Below are 13,638 nucleotides of genomic sequence, written 5' to 3' on the forward strand. Positions count from 1 at the left end.
CATTTACGGTATTTACCCCACTACTGGACTTGTTCGCAGTAATGCCCATCTGTCTCCCCAGTCAGAGTGAGTCATTTCCAGCGAAGTGTGTTGCGGCCTGGGCAGCGCCTGCGCAGCTGTGAGAGTGAGCTTGTCCCTGGCTGAGCCAAAAGGAGAATGGAGATTCTGTATGAATCTCAACATTCTCAATCTGATAGTTTGAAGTTCCGGCCCAGTGTTCAGTGTTGCCGGCCCAGTGGGCGGGACACTGATTTGGGCTGGATTTTGGTTTTGTGGAGGCTGGAGCTGTGCGTCAGGGTGCGTAGATTTTTCCAGACTGCATTGCCACGCCCCTGCGTAGCCGCGCGTATGGCTGCTCCCCACCACCGGGTCACTCACTGTTCAAGCACTGGGTTCAACTAAGTGAGTGCCAGCGCAATCCGTCACCCGACGACGACATTGAGGACAGGCAGGTAGCAGCGCAGCCGGTACTGGCGGCAGGCAACAGCTGCAGCACCAGGTGAGGCAGGCAGGCCGGCCTAATCAGTTAAGCTAAAAGCCTAAGGCAGTGCAGTCAGTGTGTGTCCCGGCCGTCCGGCCCACCACGAACCGGTAAGTTAACAGTTAAGTGGTACTTATTAAACTAAGATTAAGTAACTAGTATGTAGAGCAGAAACTCCGCTAGAATGTCCAAGCACTTTAATAACAGATATTACTGTTACCTAAACAATGGCGCGAATGTTACTGACACCCGAAGGATGAAAAGCTGACGAGCCCCCAGAGAAGTAAACATGTGATCCGCAGGTCACACACCGAACTCTAGTCTGCAGGTGGCGTATTATGGAAGACAGAAAAGAGGGGGCGTGAAGCAGAAAAACAATGGATGGATGCGTTGGTGAGTTTTGGGGTGGAATGCCCAAGGAAAAGTTCGAATAGACGCACAGAGGTACAATTGTTGGGATAAAACACGATTGCAACGTTATTGTCCTGCAATGTGATGACTGTTCATCTGAGTCGAGAACACAGGAGTATATTATGTCCGTGTTTTATAACGTGCCGAACATTTAGAAATGTGAGCACGTTGCGATGAGCACGTGCCTGCAGGTGCACAGCGACAAGTGGAATCATGGCCCATATCAGCGCGCGGCAGCAACAGCGAGCGGTCAGAGCCTCGTGCACAGGCCTGTTCCAACTTCCAAGTCTGGAAGTGAGGGGGCTGGCCCTCGGTCATAACTGGAGCCGAAGGAGAGAAACACATTAAAACCCAGGTGAGGGAGGGGTGAAGGCGCAGCCCGTGAAAAAGCAGCCTTGTTTGTCCGCACAGAAGCTGAAAGGAGTTCGAGGGGATTTCTGTCCTCCCTGCCTTCTGCCCGGTTAATCCCCGTGCCGCAGGGCCTGGCTGCGGCCTGCAGCTATGCACTAGATCTCATGGCTTGGGGGCGCAGTCTGAGGGACAAACTAAAACACAAATGCAACTTATATTTCATTACGAGGCAGACTGTACCAGGTATTGCACACGTGCAAGAGTGTGTGTGTGTGTGAGTAAACGTGCTGCCAGTCTTTCTCTCCCCACCCTCATCCTTTGCTAGAATGGGAGGCTTCTCTGATTCTACCTCTGGCTACAATCACATGGAATTTCATATTCACACATCCGAAGGTCTTCAAGTGCTAAACTTTAAATGATACCCTAAATACCTTGGACTGAGGACCACTCCAGTTGTCTTTCTGTCATCCCTTGATTCATGCAAGCTAGTCTATAAGGCAGGCGCCCGAGCATCAGGTGAGGGATGGTTTCTGATTGTTTGTTCAGCAGCTGTTTGCATTATAGAGCCTATTGGCTGTCTCTGAAATGTTTTGAGTTCAGGCATGTACTTTCGGAGAAACCAATTTGGAATTATGAAGGAAGTTTACTCCCCTCCCCAGTAAGCCGAACTTTGAGACTTGTTTTTCTGGTTCATGGTTACCAACCACTTACTTGCATGGCTCATTGAGGTCCGCAGGAATGAGTGAATGAATGAAATAATGAATTCAATATTATTTATAGACCAAATCTCTGTTCCCTGTAGCTCTCGTGTTATGAAAAGTGGTGCTTCGTGGACAGGAGCAGACCAGGCACCTTTCCCCCCAGGGGTGGGTTTGCCCTCCCAAGAAATGGTGCGAGCTGACTGTTGTCCTCTCAGAGTGGTCTCACCCCGACCCTCCTTGAATGCAGCTGCCTTTGGCTGCATAGAGACATAAAAGTTGAATTTTGATTTTTTTCTGAAAGCTAGATGATAAACTTAGTGAGAATGGCTAGAAAGCAGTCATTCCATAAATGAGATGCTTGGACTGTGAAGGGTCTGCCCACACTCCAGTATCTGGAGTAGGATTTTATCAGGTAAGGGATCTTCCTGAGGCGTAACATTGTACTTTGTTGCTGTGGTATTTTGATGGATGGGAGAATTCGTGTCTCGGTCAGAGGTTCTTAGTTAAGGGTGACATTATTCTTTTGAATGCAGTAAGAGCAGACCGCCATTTACAGCTTTCTTCCAGTAGCACAGGGCGTTATTGCTTTCTGTACCTTAATGCATACTGCTGGAATTATCCTTTTGCCATTAATGTGCGTTTCCACTATACCCCTAGCTAACCCCTGTGTTCATTGACCACAAAGATAGTCTCTGGCATTGTGGGGTGTTTCAGTCATTCCCGCAGACTAATCAGACTTTTTTTAAAACACAAAGACCAATTCTGATTTGCCAAATGACAGCACATTAGAATACCTGTTGGAACTCTTCTTGGCCAATCAGAATTGAACCCTATGTTTAAGCAACGTTGATTGGCTCAATGAGAATTGCTGGATCTCGCTGGAGCACCTGGACCACTTTGAGGTGGGGAATGTTTGAATTTTCAGAAAAGGGCCAGGTTGGAAGGTAAGCCTGAATCTAGAATCCAGCTGCAGTCTGTGCCCTGCAGAAGGACTCTGTCGAGAATGAGGAATGTAGCTATCATTGATGAAGCAAAAGCAGTGGCACTAGGTGTAAGGGACTCCCTGCATCCCCAAAATAACTGTTTTTAACCACCAAACCTGGGAATTCAGGTCCATTTTCTCTGCTTACATTGGGGCCCTTAGCACCCTTGCTGCACCTGCCATCTTTCTACCGCTCCTGCAGTGGTGTGATAGGAGAGTCAATGTTTCCAGGCTGATGCTGAACCGAGTTAGCGCAGTCAAGGTGGAAGTTGATGTGGGTAGCCCCTAATTACAACTGGTCCTTTGGAAGGGAAACGGGGTGCATCAGAGTACTTCCCAAACCTTTTGATTGTGTCATATGCTCCATTACAGGAGAGACAGTGTAAGAGAGAAAAGGGGTAACGTGGAGTGAAGCAGAAACTGGTCCTCAGTCCTCTGCTCTTTGGAGCATGACTGTTCATAAGTGGCATCCCAGAGCGTGGACAAGTTTTCCATTTTGACAATTAAAGTTCTTTCAGCCATACATGTGCTTCTAAGACTCACATGAGCCATCCCCAAATTGATAGGAAGGGTTATTTAGGGGTGACAAGTCCTCTGCGAGCACAATGCTTCCTCATGCAACTTCCATGCTGCACTTTATCCATTAATGTGGGATTTTAAGGCTACTGGCTTTAATCTTAGTGCAGGATCACAGGCTGTACAGTGTCGCGTCCTATTATCTACTCAAGGCCAAAGGTCGTGTGATGTCACTTCTTATAATGTTAATTGCATATGATGTCACTTCAGTTACTCTTGTCATTTTGTGAAAGTGATGCTGGTTTAGCACTCCAGGATGGAGGGCTCTGAGGTGGAGACCTTTTGAAGACTTCAACTAACTAAAATTATGAGGAGGTTGTAGGGAGAGCTAGGGCAATGCTGGGATGCTTAGGAGGGGTACAGCAGGAAGGGTGGCTGTGTTCATTGTCCTATGTCAAGCCATCTTAAATAGTTACCACTGTTTCGTAGAGCTAGCCTATGCCTACATACATATTATTAACAAATAACAACTAGAGATGTCTGATAGCTACTCAACTATCCAAAGCACATCAGCCGATATGCAGGAACTCTACCACAGCACTGGATAGAGCAGGAAGTTGAGGCCCTTTGGGTTGGTGAGTTTAGGATTGTGGAAAAATTTGGTTCCTACAGTCACTACTATTTATTAACCCAACAACACCCCTTGGGCCCCTGGAAGTGACAGCTACTGACTCATTCAAGTGTGTTGCATGATTTTATTCAGTTTATCTGTTTAGAGTGTTTTCACAACATTTTGGTTTATTCTGTCACATAATCTATGTAAAAGTTGTGTCTTTGAACTCATAGACTGTTACAAAAGGCATACCCCAGTATTGTCCTTTTCTCAAATTAGCACATAGCGCTCTGACATTCAATACATTATTGATTTTAGCTCATTTATTTACAAAATTGTGCTTTAAACCACTTTTGATCTAATCTTTTACAAAATGTTCACAGGGCAGGGAAACCTCCTATCAATATCTTACTATGAGGAAGGCTCCCTTGCTGAAATTCAGATCAGGTATTACATCTGACTTTTAGCAGTGCCAGTTGAAGATGAGGGTGGAGTTAATAGAGTAAGTGGGTGGAGCCCGTGGAGGAAGTAGGTGGAGCTGGAGAAAAGTAGGTGTGGCCTCCGACAAACATTTGAGCACCTGCACTTCATATTTTACAAATTAAGCACTGCCAGGTGATACTTAATAACAAGCGATCAGACCCATTCCAGCTGCATCGAGGGACCAGACAGGGGTGTCCATTGTCCCCCCTGCTGTTCGCCCTAGAACCATTGGTGGCCTGGATCCGTGCAGACCCGATGATTCGCAGACTACAGTGGTCGAAAGACTGGGAGGAACGCATCTTGCTTTATGCTGATGATGTACTCCTTTATCTAGCCACCCCCAAAAAGTCTTTAATCTGTGTGCTGGATATTTTTACAACATTTGGCAAATATTCAGGCTACTTGATTAATTGGAGCAAGTCACTCCTATATGTACTGGGAGGTGAGTCTCCGCCATTGCCCAGAAATTGCCCGATGCAGAAGGTGAGAGATGGTTTCCGCTACCTTGGAATCTTTATCACCGTAGATCCTAAACTCCAATATAAGCGGAACCTATACCCACCCCTGCAGTGACTCAAACGTGATGTTGCTAGTTGGAGGACCCTCTCGCTCTCGCTGTTGCGTAGAGCAGCACTATTTAAAATTATGTCCCTGCCCCGTCTGCTATATGCCTTGCAAAATTATCCAGACACGGTCCCAGCACGATACTTCAGAGAATTTGAGGGGCTGCAGAGAGAGTTGCTGTGGGATGGGAGGCCCAGAATAGCTCTTAATAAATTGGTCCTGAACGTGTATGACGGAGGTATCAGCCTCCCTGACATTTGGAAATATTATTGGGCATCTTATCTGGCTGCCATTAATCACGGCACTTATCTCCAGCCCGATGACCCGGCTTTCACCATGGATAGATGGCTACTCCCCATAGGGAACTATAATAGAGCCTTGTATTCAGACCCCCGGAGACTCTCCCTCACCGGCCCCACCAAACACTCTGTTCTAATTTGGCACTTAGCAATTCAGCTTAGGTTGGGATCGAAAGCTCACACTAGCGACGCCTCTGTGGGACTCTGAGCAGCTGGGTAATCTTTGGTCCACGAAAGGCTTTGATAAATGGGATCTGATCGGTATATCCCATCTGGGAGATCTTTGGGTGAAGGGTGATATGGTTACTTTTGCCATGCTCCAGCAGCAATTCGAGCTCTCTTGTACAGAATTCTTCCACTACCTGCAGATTCGCCATGCTATCACCGCGACCCTACAAAAAGGCACAATCCCCCCTGAATCCTCACCAATAGAAGACCGTTTACTAGACGGCTACCTTCCACAAAATGTGATCTCCCTTACATATAAAAAAATTGATTAACAACTCCCCTGATCCGCTTGACCGATTACGTGAGTGTTGGAGGAGAGACAGACTTGAGTTTGATGATGAAGAGTGGCGGGAGGCGGTCGCCTCACCGAGGGAGGTGGAGATCTCGGCACATCTGCGGTTGGTCCAGCTCAAGATATTACACAGAACATACATCACTGGGCCCCAATTTGTCCACATGGGGAGGAGGGAGGAGGGAGATTGCAAACGCAGCTGTGGACATGTGGGCACCTTCCTCCACATACTGTGCGAATGTGATCAGATACTAAAGTATTGGCGGGAGATACACGAGGTGATGGAAGAAGTGCTACATAAAACCATCCGTCCAGTGGCTAAATGATGTCTCTTAAATATGTGGGGACCCACTGATTTAACAAGTATGGAGAGACTCTAGGCTACGCTGGGGGTAATGGTGGCCAAACGAGATATAGAAAAAAAACAAAAAAAATAAAATAAACAATATGGACATCCCCAGAACCTGAATAGGGGAAAAAGGGGGGTTTGGACTCACTGTAGTTTGTCTGCAGTACCAAAAGATCCTTGGATTGTTTTAAAAGACCCCTCACACACCAATCAAAGTTGGTGTCATGCTTCATCATCAGGGTCCCAACCGGGTGGCCGAATGCCGCCCGGTTGTGCTACGACGCCTGATTACAGCGGAGCAGGTGTGGTGCAGTGGTGTGATGAAGTGAAGTGTGTGTTAAAAATACCTACGGGAATCCTTACCATGTAAGTTTTATTCGTGGTGGCCCAGGGTATGTTAAAAAATGACAAAGAACAACTAGTGGAGTAATTAGTCTCGTAGTTGTCGGAATAGGTCTACATGTTTCAGCCCACGTAAAAGGGGGGGTGTGGGGCTTTCGTCAGGACCTTGTGATATAAGTGCAAAAGTGAGTGGCAAAATGATGCCACATGTATGAGATGGCCACAACACACTCGCTAAGGTGTGTTGGGAAAAATGGAGTGCCTGATTGACACAAGCAACCGAAGTGTCGGTACCTGAAAGAGAAATGAGAAGACAAAACACATATTGCAATTTTTCTAAAGCAACTTAAAAAGAGCAATCTTTAGTCTGGGCAAAATGTATCTGTCTATTCAATGTGGGCACAGACGTGAGTCCAAGAGGGTATTGCCGAGTGATCAGGTGCTATGGTGGTACACTGGCATATGGCAGTTAGCCGACTTATTAAATTGTAAAGCATGCCTATGGTGTAAGCGGTACGGTTAGCATGGTGGATAGTGAGCCAAGGCTTAGGTTAAATTCCTGAGCCAGGAGGGCATACCTCCTATATAAGTGAGGTAGCAAAAGGTGTGTGCGTAATACATGGTGCCTAGTGAGGTTTATGTTAGGCTGAGCAAGCTGTGAGCGTAAATATAAAAACAAGTAAAAAAAGGACATAGTTACACTAAGTTGTAGTGTGAGGCAGTGGATCGGAGGCCCGGGAAAGGAACCGCCTCTGGTCCCGCTCTAAGAGGAGGGATGAAAATGAAAGGAAGGGGGTAAGGCTGAGTGGTCCAGTGGACCGAGATCAAGGAGCTCCACTTGTACGCCTGCTTGGTGCTGCACTCAATGTTGTCGCCGCGCCGAGTGGTAGCAGTACAATGTTGTTGTTTTTTTAAAAAAGGCTGTAAATTGAAGACTATTCTCAAGCGCAGTTATCAAGTTGCGGTAGCGATGAAGGTGCGTCGCGTGTAAGCGTGATGGCTGGCTGGCTGGCGGTGACAGCGGGGTCCTCTCTGTTTAGTAAGGAAGGGTGGATAGATCTTACTTGGGTCTGTTGAAAGCTCCTGCTGTGAACCTGTTGCGGCTCCCTGGATCCTGGCTGCTGGTCTGTGAGCGGCGTGTGTCAGACTAAGTAGGGAAAGCCGGGAAATCCTGGGGCTGTAGCGCGTCATGAGTGCCACGCTAGAGCGTGAATCCTAGCGTGCGTGGAGGCATGGGCGCCATCTTGGGAGTAATAGCTATTCTGCGCATGCGCAGGGGTAGAGGTGACTGCGGTTCATATTATTTGGTGCTGAAAGGGAAAACAAAATTATTCTGCTTATATCCCGGGGGATGACGATGGCGATTCTGAGAGGAGCATGTGTGCCATTGGGAGCAGGGTACAGGAGCCAGAGTTTGGCTGAGGGGTCAGAGGGAAAAAGAAAGCAGAAGTGCCAAAGGGGTGCGCCTTGAGGAGAGGAGGAGATGGATGGGTGGCACTAGGAGGAGACGAGAAGCAGAACACTATTGAACGTAAGTCTTATAGGTCTCGGACTTGGACTATGCAGGTGGCGGGGTTGTATCACCTATTTTCTCAAGGAATTCCAAGGAATGTTATCATGGCTAGATAAGCGGTAAATCCATCGCTGTTCCTTTTCAAGTATTTGACTTTTGATATTGGGGTTTTTTGGGTCCAGTGTTTCAATTATGACCCACCGCATGTCATTCGTTGTGTGGCCAACCTCTAGAAAGTGGTTGGTCATTCTCGTGGTATTTTTCTTACAGCGAATGGTACTGCGGTGTTCGCAGGTACGAGTCTTGACTTTCTGATTTGTCATGCCAATGTATGTAAGGCCACATGGGCAGATAATGCAATAGATTGCATGTGTGGTGTTGCAGTTAGTATGTTTGCGGATCGACCAGGTTTTGCCAGGTTCCAGTTGCAAGGTTTTTGTGGTTTCAGTTATGTGGCAAACACTGCAATTACCGCATGGAAAATGGCCCACTATGTTGGGCAAGCCCCATACGTTTAGGATGGTGTTGTTTGTCGGGGACAGCTGTTTGGGGCGGGTGGAAACCAACGTGTCTTTTAGAGATCTGGATTTCCTGTAGGATAAAAGGGGCTTTTCCCACTTTAGTTTCCCTGTGAGCAGTTTTTTCCAGTTATTTTTGATGATGTGTGACACTTTATTTTGCGACGGAATTGTGTGTGACCACACAGGTGAGAGGGGTCGAGTTTTCAGTGCGCTCAATGGTTTCAAGCAGTCCTTCACGATTCTGATTATGAGCATGTTTCTGTGCCTTGGTTGTTATTTTTTTGAGGCAACCTTGATGTTGCAGATTGGTACTAAGGTCCTTCGCCTGTGTTTTGAGTCTTGGATGTCGCTGCAATTTCTACAAAGACGCAGAAATTGTCCATAGGGTCCATCTTTCAGGTACCGACACTTAGGTTGCTTGTGTCAATCAGGCACTCCTTTTTTCCCAACACACCTTAGCGAGTGTGTTGTGGCCATCTCATACACGTGGTGTCATTTTCCCACTCACTTTTTCACTTATATCACAAGGTCCTGACGAAAGCCCCACACCCCCCCTTTTACGTGGGCTGAAACTTGTAGACCTATTCCGACAACTACGAGACTAATTACTCCACTAGTTGTTCTTTGTCATTTTTTAACATACCCTGGGCCACCACGAATAAAACTTACATGGTAAGGATTCCCAGAGGTATTTTTAACACACACTTCTCTTCATCACACCACTGCACCACACCTGCTCCGCTGATATCAGGCATCGTAGCACAACCGGGCGGCATTCGGCCACCCGGTGGGACCCAGATGATGAAGCATGACACCAACAAGGTTGGTGTGTGAGGGGTCTTTTAAAACAATCCATGGATCTCTTGGTACTGCAGACAAACTACAGTGAGTCCAACCCCCCCTTTTTCCCTATTCAGGTTCTGGGGACATCCATATTGTTTATTTTTATTCTTACAGGGAATAGGGACAGTCCCCCTCATTTCCTCGCTCTCTCCCCACTATTGTTTGACACCAAACGAGATATAGCCGAGCTGTGGGGGGCAGCTGCTCCTCCAACTCTGGCTTCCTGGAAGAGGAGTCTGGACTGGAGCATATTCAGGGAAAAGACTGTGTATGTAGCACGAGGATGCCCCAGGAAGTGGTCCGCACTGTGGTCTAGGTGGCAGTACTATCAGTGAGGGATTTGTGTGGTCCCTCTACACTCCTCAGAGGAGGAACCATTGTCCCCTTGATGCAACTCAAGTGATAAATTATCATCAATGAAATAATGTACGTCGTCTAACTGTAATCACCATTGTGTCATTGTTTCATAACAAACGTGCTAAGGCTGACTGTTATTTTATTTGTTTATGCTTAATAAAAAGATATTTAAAAAAATAAAAAAGTCACTGTGCCGATTTGTAAATCCCCCAAGAGCCATTGTGCTTGCCTTTTGAAATGATGTCTCCCAAAGACGATGACCTTGGATTTTCCCTGGTTGACTGTCCAAGAGTTTGCCTTGTTGAATCGATCCAACGCATGCAGGGCTCCTTGGAGGCCCACTTTAGTGTGGTCCAATATTGCTATATAATGAGCATATTGTAGTACTGGCAGCCTTACACTTCCCAGCCTGGGAGCTACTCAGTTGGCACCTGTCAAAGCAGCACCCAGATCGGCGGTGTACAGGTTGAAGAGGATGTGTGCCAACACACATCCCTGTTTGAGCCCGTGGTTTGTGGAAATTTTGGGGGTCACTGTGTGGAAGCTTGTTTTGACCCGCACCCTGGTATCCTCGTATGGTGATGTTATTGCATTCAATAATTTGGATGGTATTCCCCAGGTGTCTAGTTTCCACCATAGCCTTGTGAGTTCCACTGTGTCAAAAACTGTGCTGTAGTCGATGAAACAGAAAAACAGTGGTAAGCGTTTCTTCTTCACTGCCTGAGCTGATAAGTGAGCTAGCGCTATGATGTTGCCCAATGTCGACGACCGTAACCTGAAACCGGACTGATAGAAGAGGAGGATGTCTTTTTCTTGAACCCAGAACTTCAGATCCTTCAGGAGTAACGGGGCATAGGCCTTTGGTTCAAGGTCGAGAAGGGCAATAAGCCTGTAATTTGATGGCTTCATGCAGACACTTTGTTTGAAGATGGGGATGAGTATAGAGCCCCTCCAAGAATCTGGTGTCTTTGCTGTGGCAAAGATATTGTTAAAGAGTGGAGTTAAGATTGCTGGCCAAAGGTCTGGCGCTGTTTTGAATGCAGGTGCTAGTAATCCATTTGGCCCTGGGGCGCCATCGTTCCTCATTTTCTTGAAGGTTGTGATCACCATGTTGGTGTTTATTAAACCTGGTGACCTGCAGTGCTCCTCTTCCCAGGTGGTCTGATCTGTGGGAACATTATCACAGAGGACACTCAGATCTTGGAGATTTGTACTGTTTATCCACCTCTTCCCCTCTTCCCAGCAGCTCGCTTCGGAGCTGCCTTTGTTGTAGGAGGCGGGTGAGTATAGTTGTGTTACATGCTTTATCCAGTCATGCTCTGCCACTCCATTTTCTCTTAGAGCGCCTCGACTGCTCTACTGGTTGATGTGCCTCCACAGCCCAAAGTGGTTCTTATCCTTCAACAGGGAGAACACTTTGGGCCATTCCTTCTCTATATATTCCTTTTTATGCTCCCACTGTTTCTTTCTTAAGGCTGCCCGTAGCGCTGTAACTGATGGACCCGCGGCTGGGATGCCCCCTCTTTTACTTGCTTCTAGGGCCTTGCAGAGTTCACGTTTGCCTTCGAGTATATAGTTTGGGGGACGTTTGCTTACTGCTATTGATGGTTCCTTGATATATGGGCGTTGATGTTGAGCGTTTCCCAGTTTTAATTGGAGTTCTTCAACGATGTTCTCCCACACCTTTTCTGAAATTACTTGGGGCGGTGAGGTGCCTTCCTGCTTTGAATACAGCCAAGCTTGCATCTTCTCGCCTATATCATACAAGATGACTTTATGCGTTTCTTCCCCTCTTGACTCTCCTATTGATTGAAAGATGGTGACTGTTGGTACTACTAGCTTAATCACAGCTCAAAAGAGCCTATGATCACTTTCGGACCTGTCCTCTACTTCGATATCTTTTAGTCTGGCTGCGATTGTCTCGCTGACTAAAATGTAGTCAATTGTCGAGATGTTACGAAAAGTTGGTTTCGGGTGCCAAGATGTCAAACGTGCTTCCTTTGATGTGTGAGTTGTGCTTAACTTGTGATTGTTGAAGAGATAACCCTGGGAGAAAATCTTGATTGTTGATCCTCCCTTGCCCATAAGACTCAAAGACTGAGAGGAAGGAACATTCCAGACATTTTAATAAACTTGCAGTGGTGCCTAGTTCTTGACTATTAAGGAACAGCTGTCAATGCCAGTTGACAAGTGTCCTATAGTCCCTAGAACCCAGAGAACAAGTCTAACAAACACTAGTATTTTGTTTCCACCATAAACCAGGCACAGAGCAAAAGCTGTCACTATCAGAGACTGCTATTGGAAATTCAATTCTTCTACCTTTAAAGGAATGTTGCACTGTAATGTGAAGCATTACAAGTAGAAAGCATAGGAGCAGATATATATTTGTGTGGAAGCAAAGAACTGTAAAATAATATTGGCATAGGTTAAAAGGTTAAGTGAGTGTCAATCCAGACCCAAACATCCATGTAGGTTAATGACGTCCATTTTCCCATCTGTGCTGCTGCCAGGAAAAATCAGCACGGATTATCTAGTTATGTCAGACCCTTTCATAGCATTACAAGGCCATCTGTGTGCCCCTGTAAGTTCTCAGGCAGCTGAATGAATCAACAAAATGATCAGAGCTGTGTGGAAGGCAAGCAATTTTTAGTGGAAGTCCACAACTCCTGCACAATTAAAACATGTACTGGTTCCCAAAATGTTGGTAGAGCCAAGGTCCCTGTCCTGGTGATTATTACATAATTGTCTGGTGACAGCTGCATTGTAAAGCCAGACTATAAAAAGCACAGTAAAGGCTGTGTGCATCCAAATCATATTAAAATAAATTAAAGGAATAATTATGACCATGGTAGAAGAACATTGTTGAGATTTTGACCACTATGCTTACATTAGTTTTAGTTTTGCCCTGAATCAGTGTCTAGATGTGTATTTTCTTGTAATAAAGATGATCTGAAATGTGTCTGCTACTTCTCAGATATTTTTCATGCATTTCTTGTGTTTATTTTCCAATTTCTATTTATGGGATCACTTTCTCTATCAATGTCATCATCTCGTTGAAACTGATGAAAAAAAACTCCTGTTTGAAGTTTGCACACTTAGGATCATGCCTATGATTAGTGTAAATTTTCAACTCGCCTAACTAAGATCAACAAAGAATTCTAATTCTTTGGACCCTTTAATGGATACAGATTTCAAGGACCACTTCCATGAAATACATAGTTATGTTGTTCAAACGGTGACTGGTATCCATTGCTGTGACCTCACTGGCCCAAACCTTAGAAAGTAAAGCTGGCTTCCAATAGCTGTTAGGATCCAGTTTTGTTGCTAATCCCTAATTTTTAGAGTCATTAATAATAGGGATCTGGCCAATTGGGAATCCGGAATGACTCTCGACACACCTTTTCATTCACTTAAATTGATGGGGAAGCAATTGCTGTTTTTCCTCCTTCCAAAAAGTGTACCAACAATGGTAAACGGTTCTGAGTTCCTGTTTTCAGTAAGCATATTCTATGTGACATTTTTTTCTCAAACCTTTTTAATTTTTGCCACAACAGTTCCCACACTTTTAGTTAAGAAGAATGGTTGATCCAGACATTGTGTTGCTTCAAGGTGAAAGGGAAGGAGATGGCTTCCTGTACTGCAAAGCGGTTGGGGGGTAAAGGGAGCGAATGAAAATGACGCTTCTCTCCAGGGCCCCTGCTACCTGAAGAAATGTAAATTTGTAAAATTAGTTAATCAGCAAATCTGAGGGTTGCTTAGGAGCCAGTATATGGCTTTAATTTATGCAGTCAT

General features: G+C 45.9%; 1 long non-coding RNA gene across 1 annotated transcript in view; it reads left to right on the forward strand.

Moving 5' to 3' along the window:
- The first annotated feature begins 387 nt into the window (after positions 1-387).
- Positions 388-13,638, forward strand: part of LOC146809591 (uncharacterized) — a 105,250-nt gene continuing 91,999 nt past the window's right edge. The window contains exon 1 of the long non-coding RNA XR_014965569.1: positions 388-499. This is a non-coding gene — a long non-coding RNA (uncharacterized LOC146809591). The remainder of the gene's footprint in view (positions 500-13,638) is intronic.

The sequence above is a fragment of the Triturus cristatus genome, chromosome 7 (assembly GCF_964204655.1).
Source record: "Triturus cristatus chromosome 7, aTriCri1.1, whole genome shotgun sequence".
Lineage (NCBI taxonomy): Eukaryota > Metazoa > Chordata > Amphibia > Caudata > Salamandridae > Triturus > Triturus cristatus.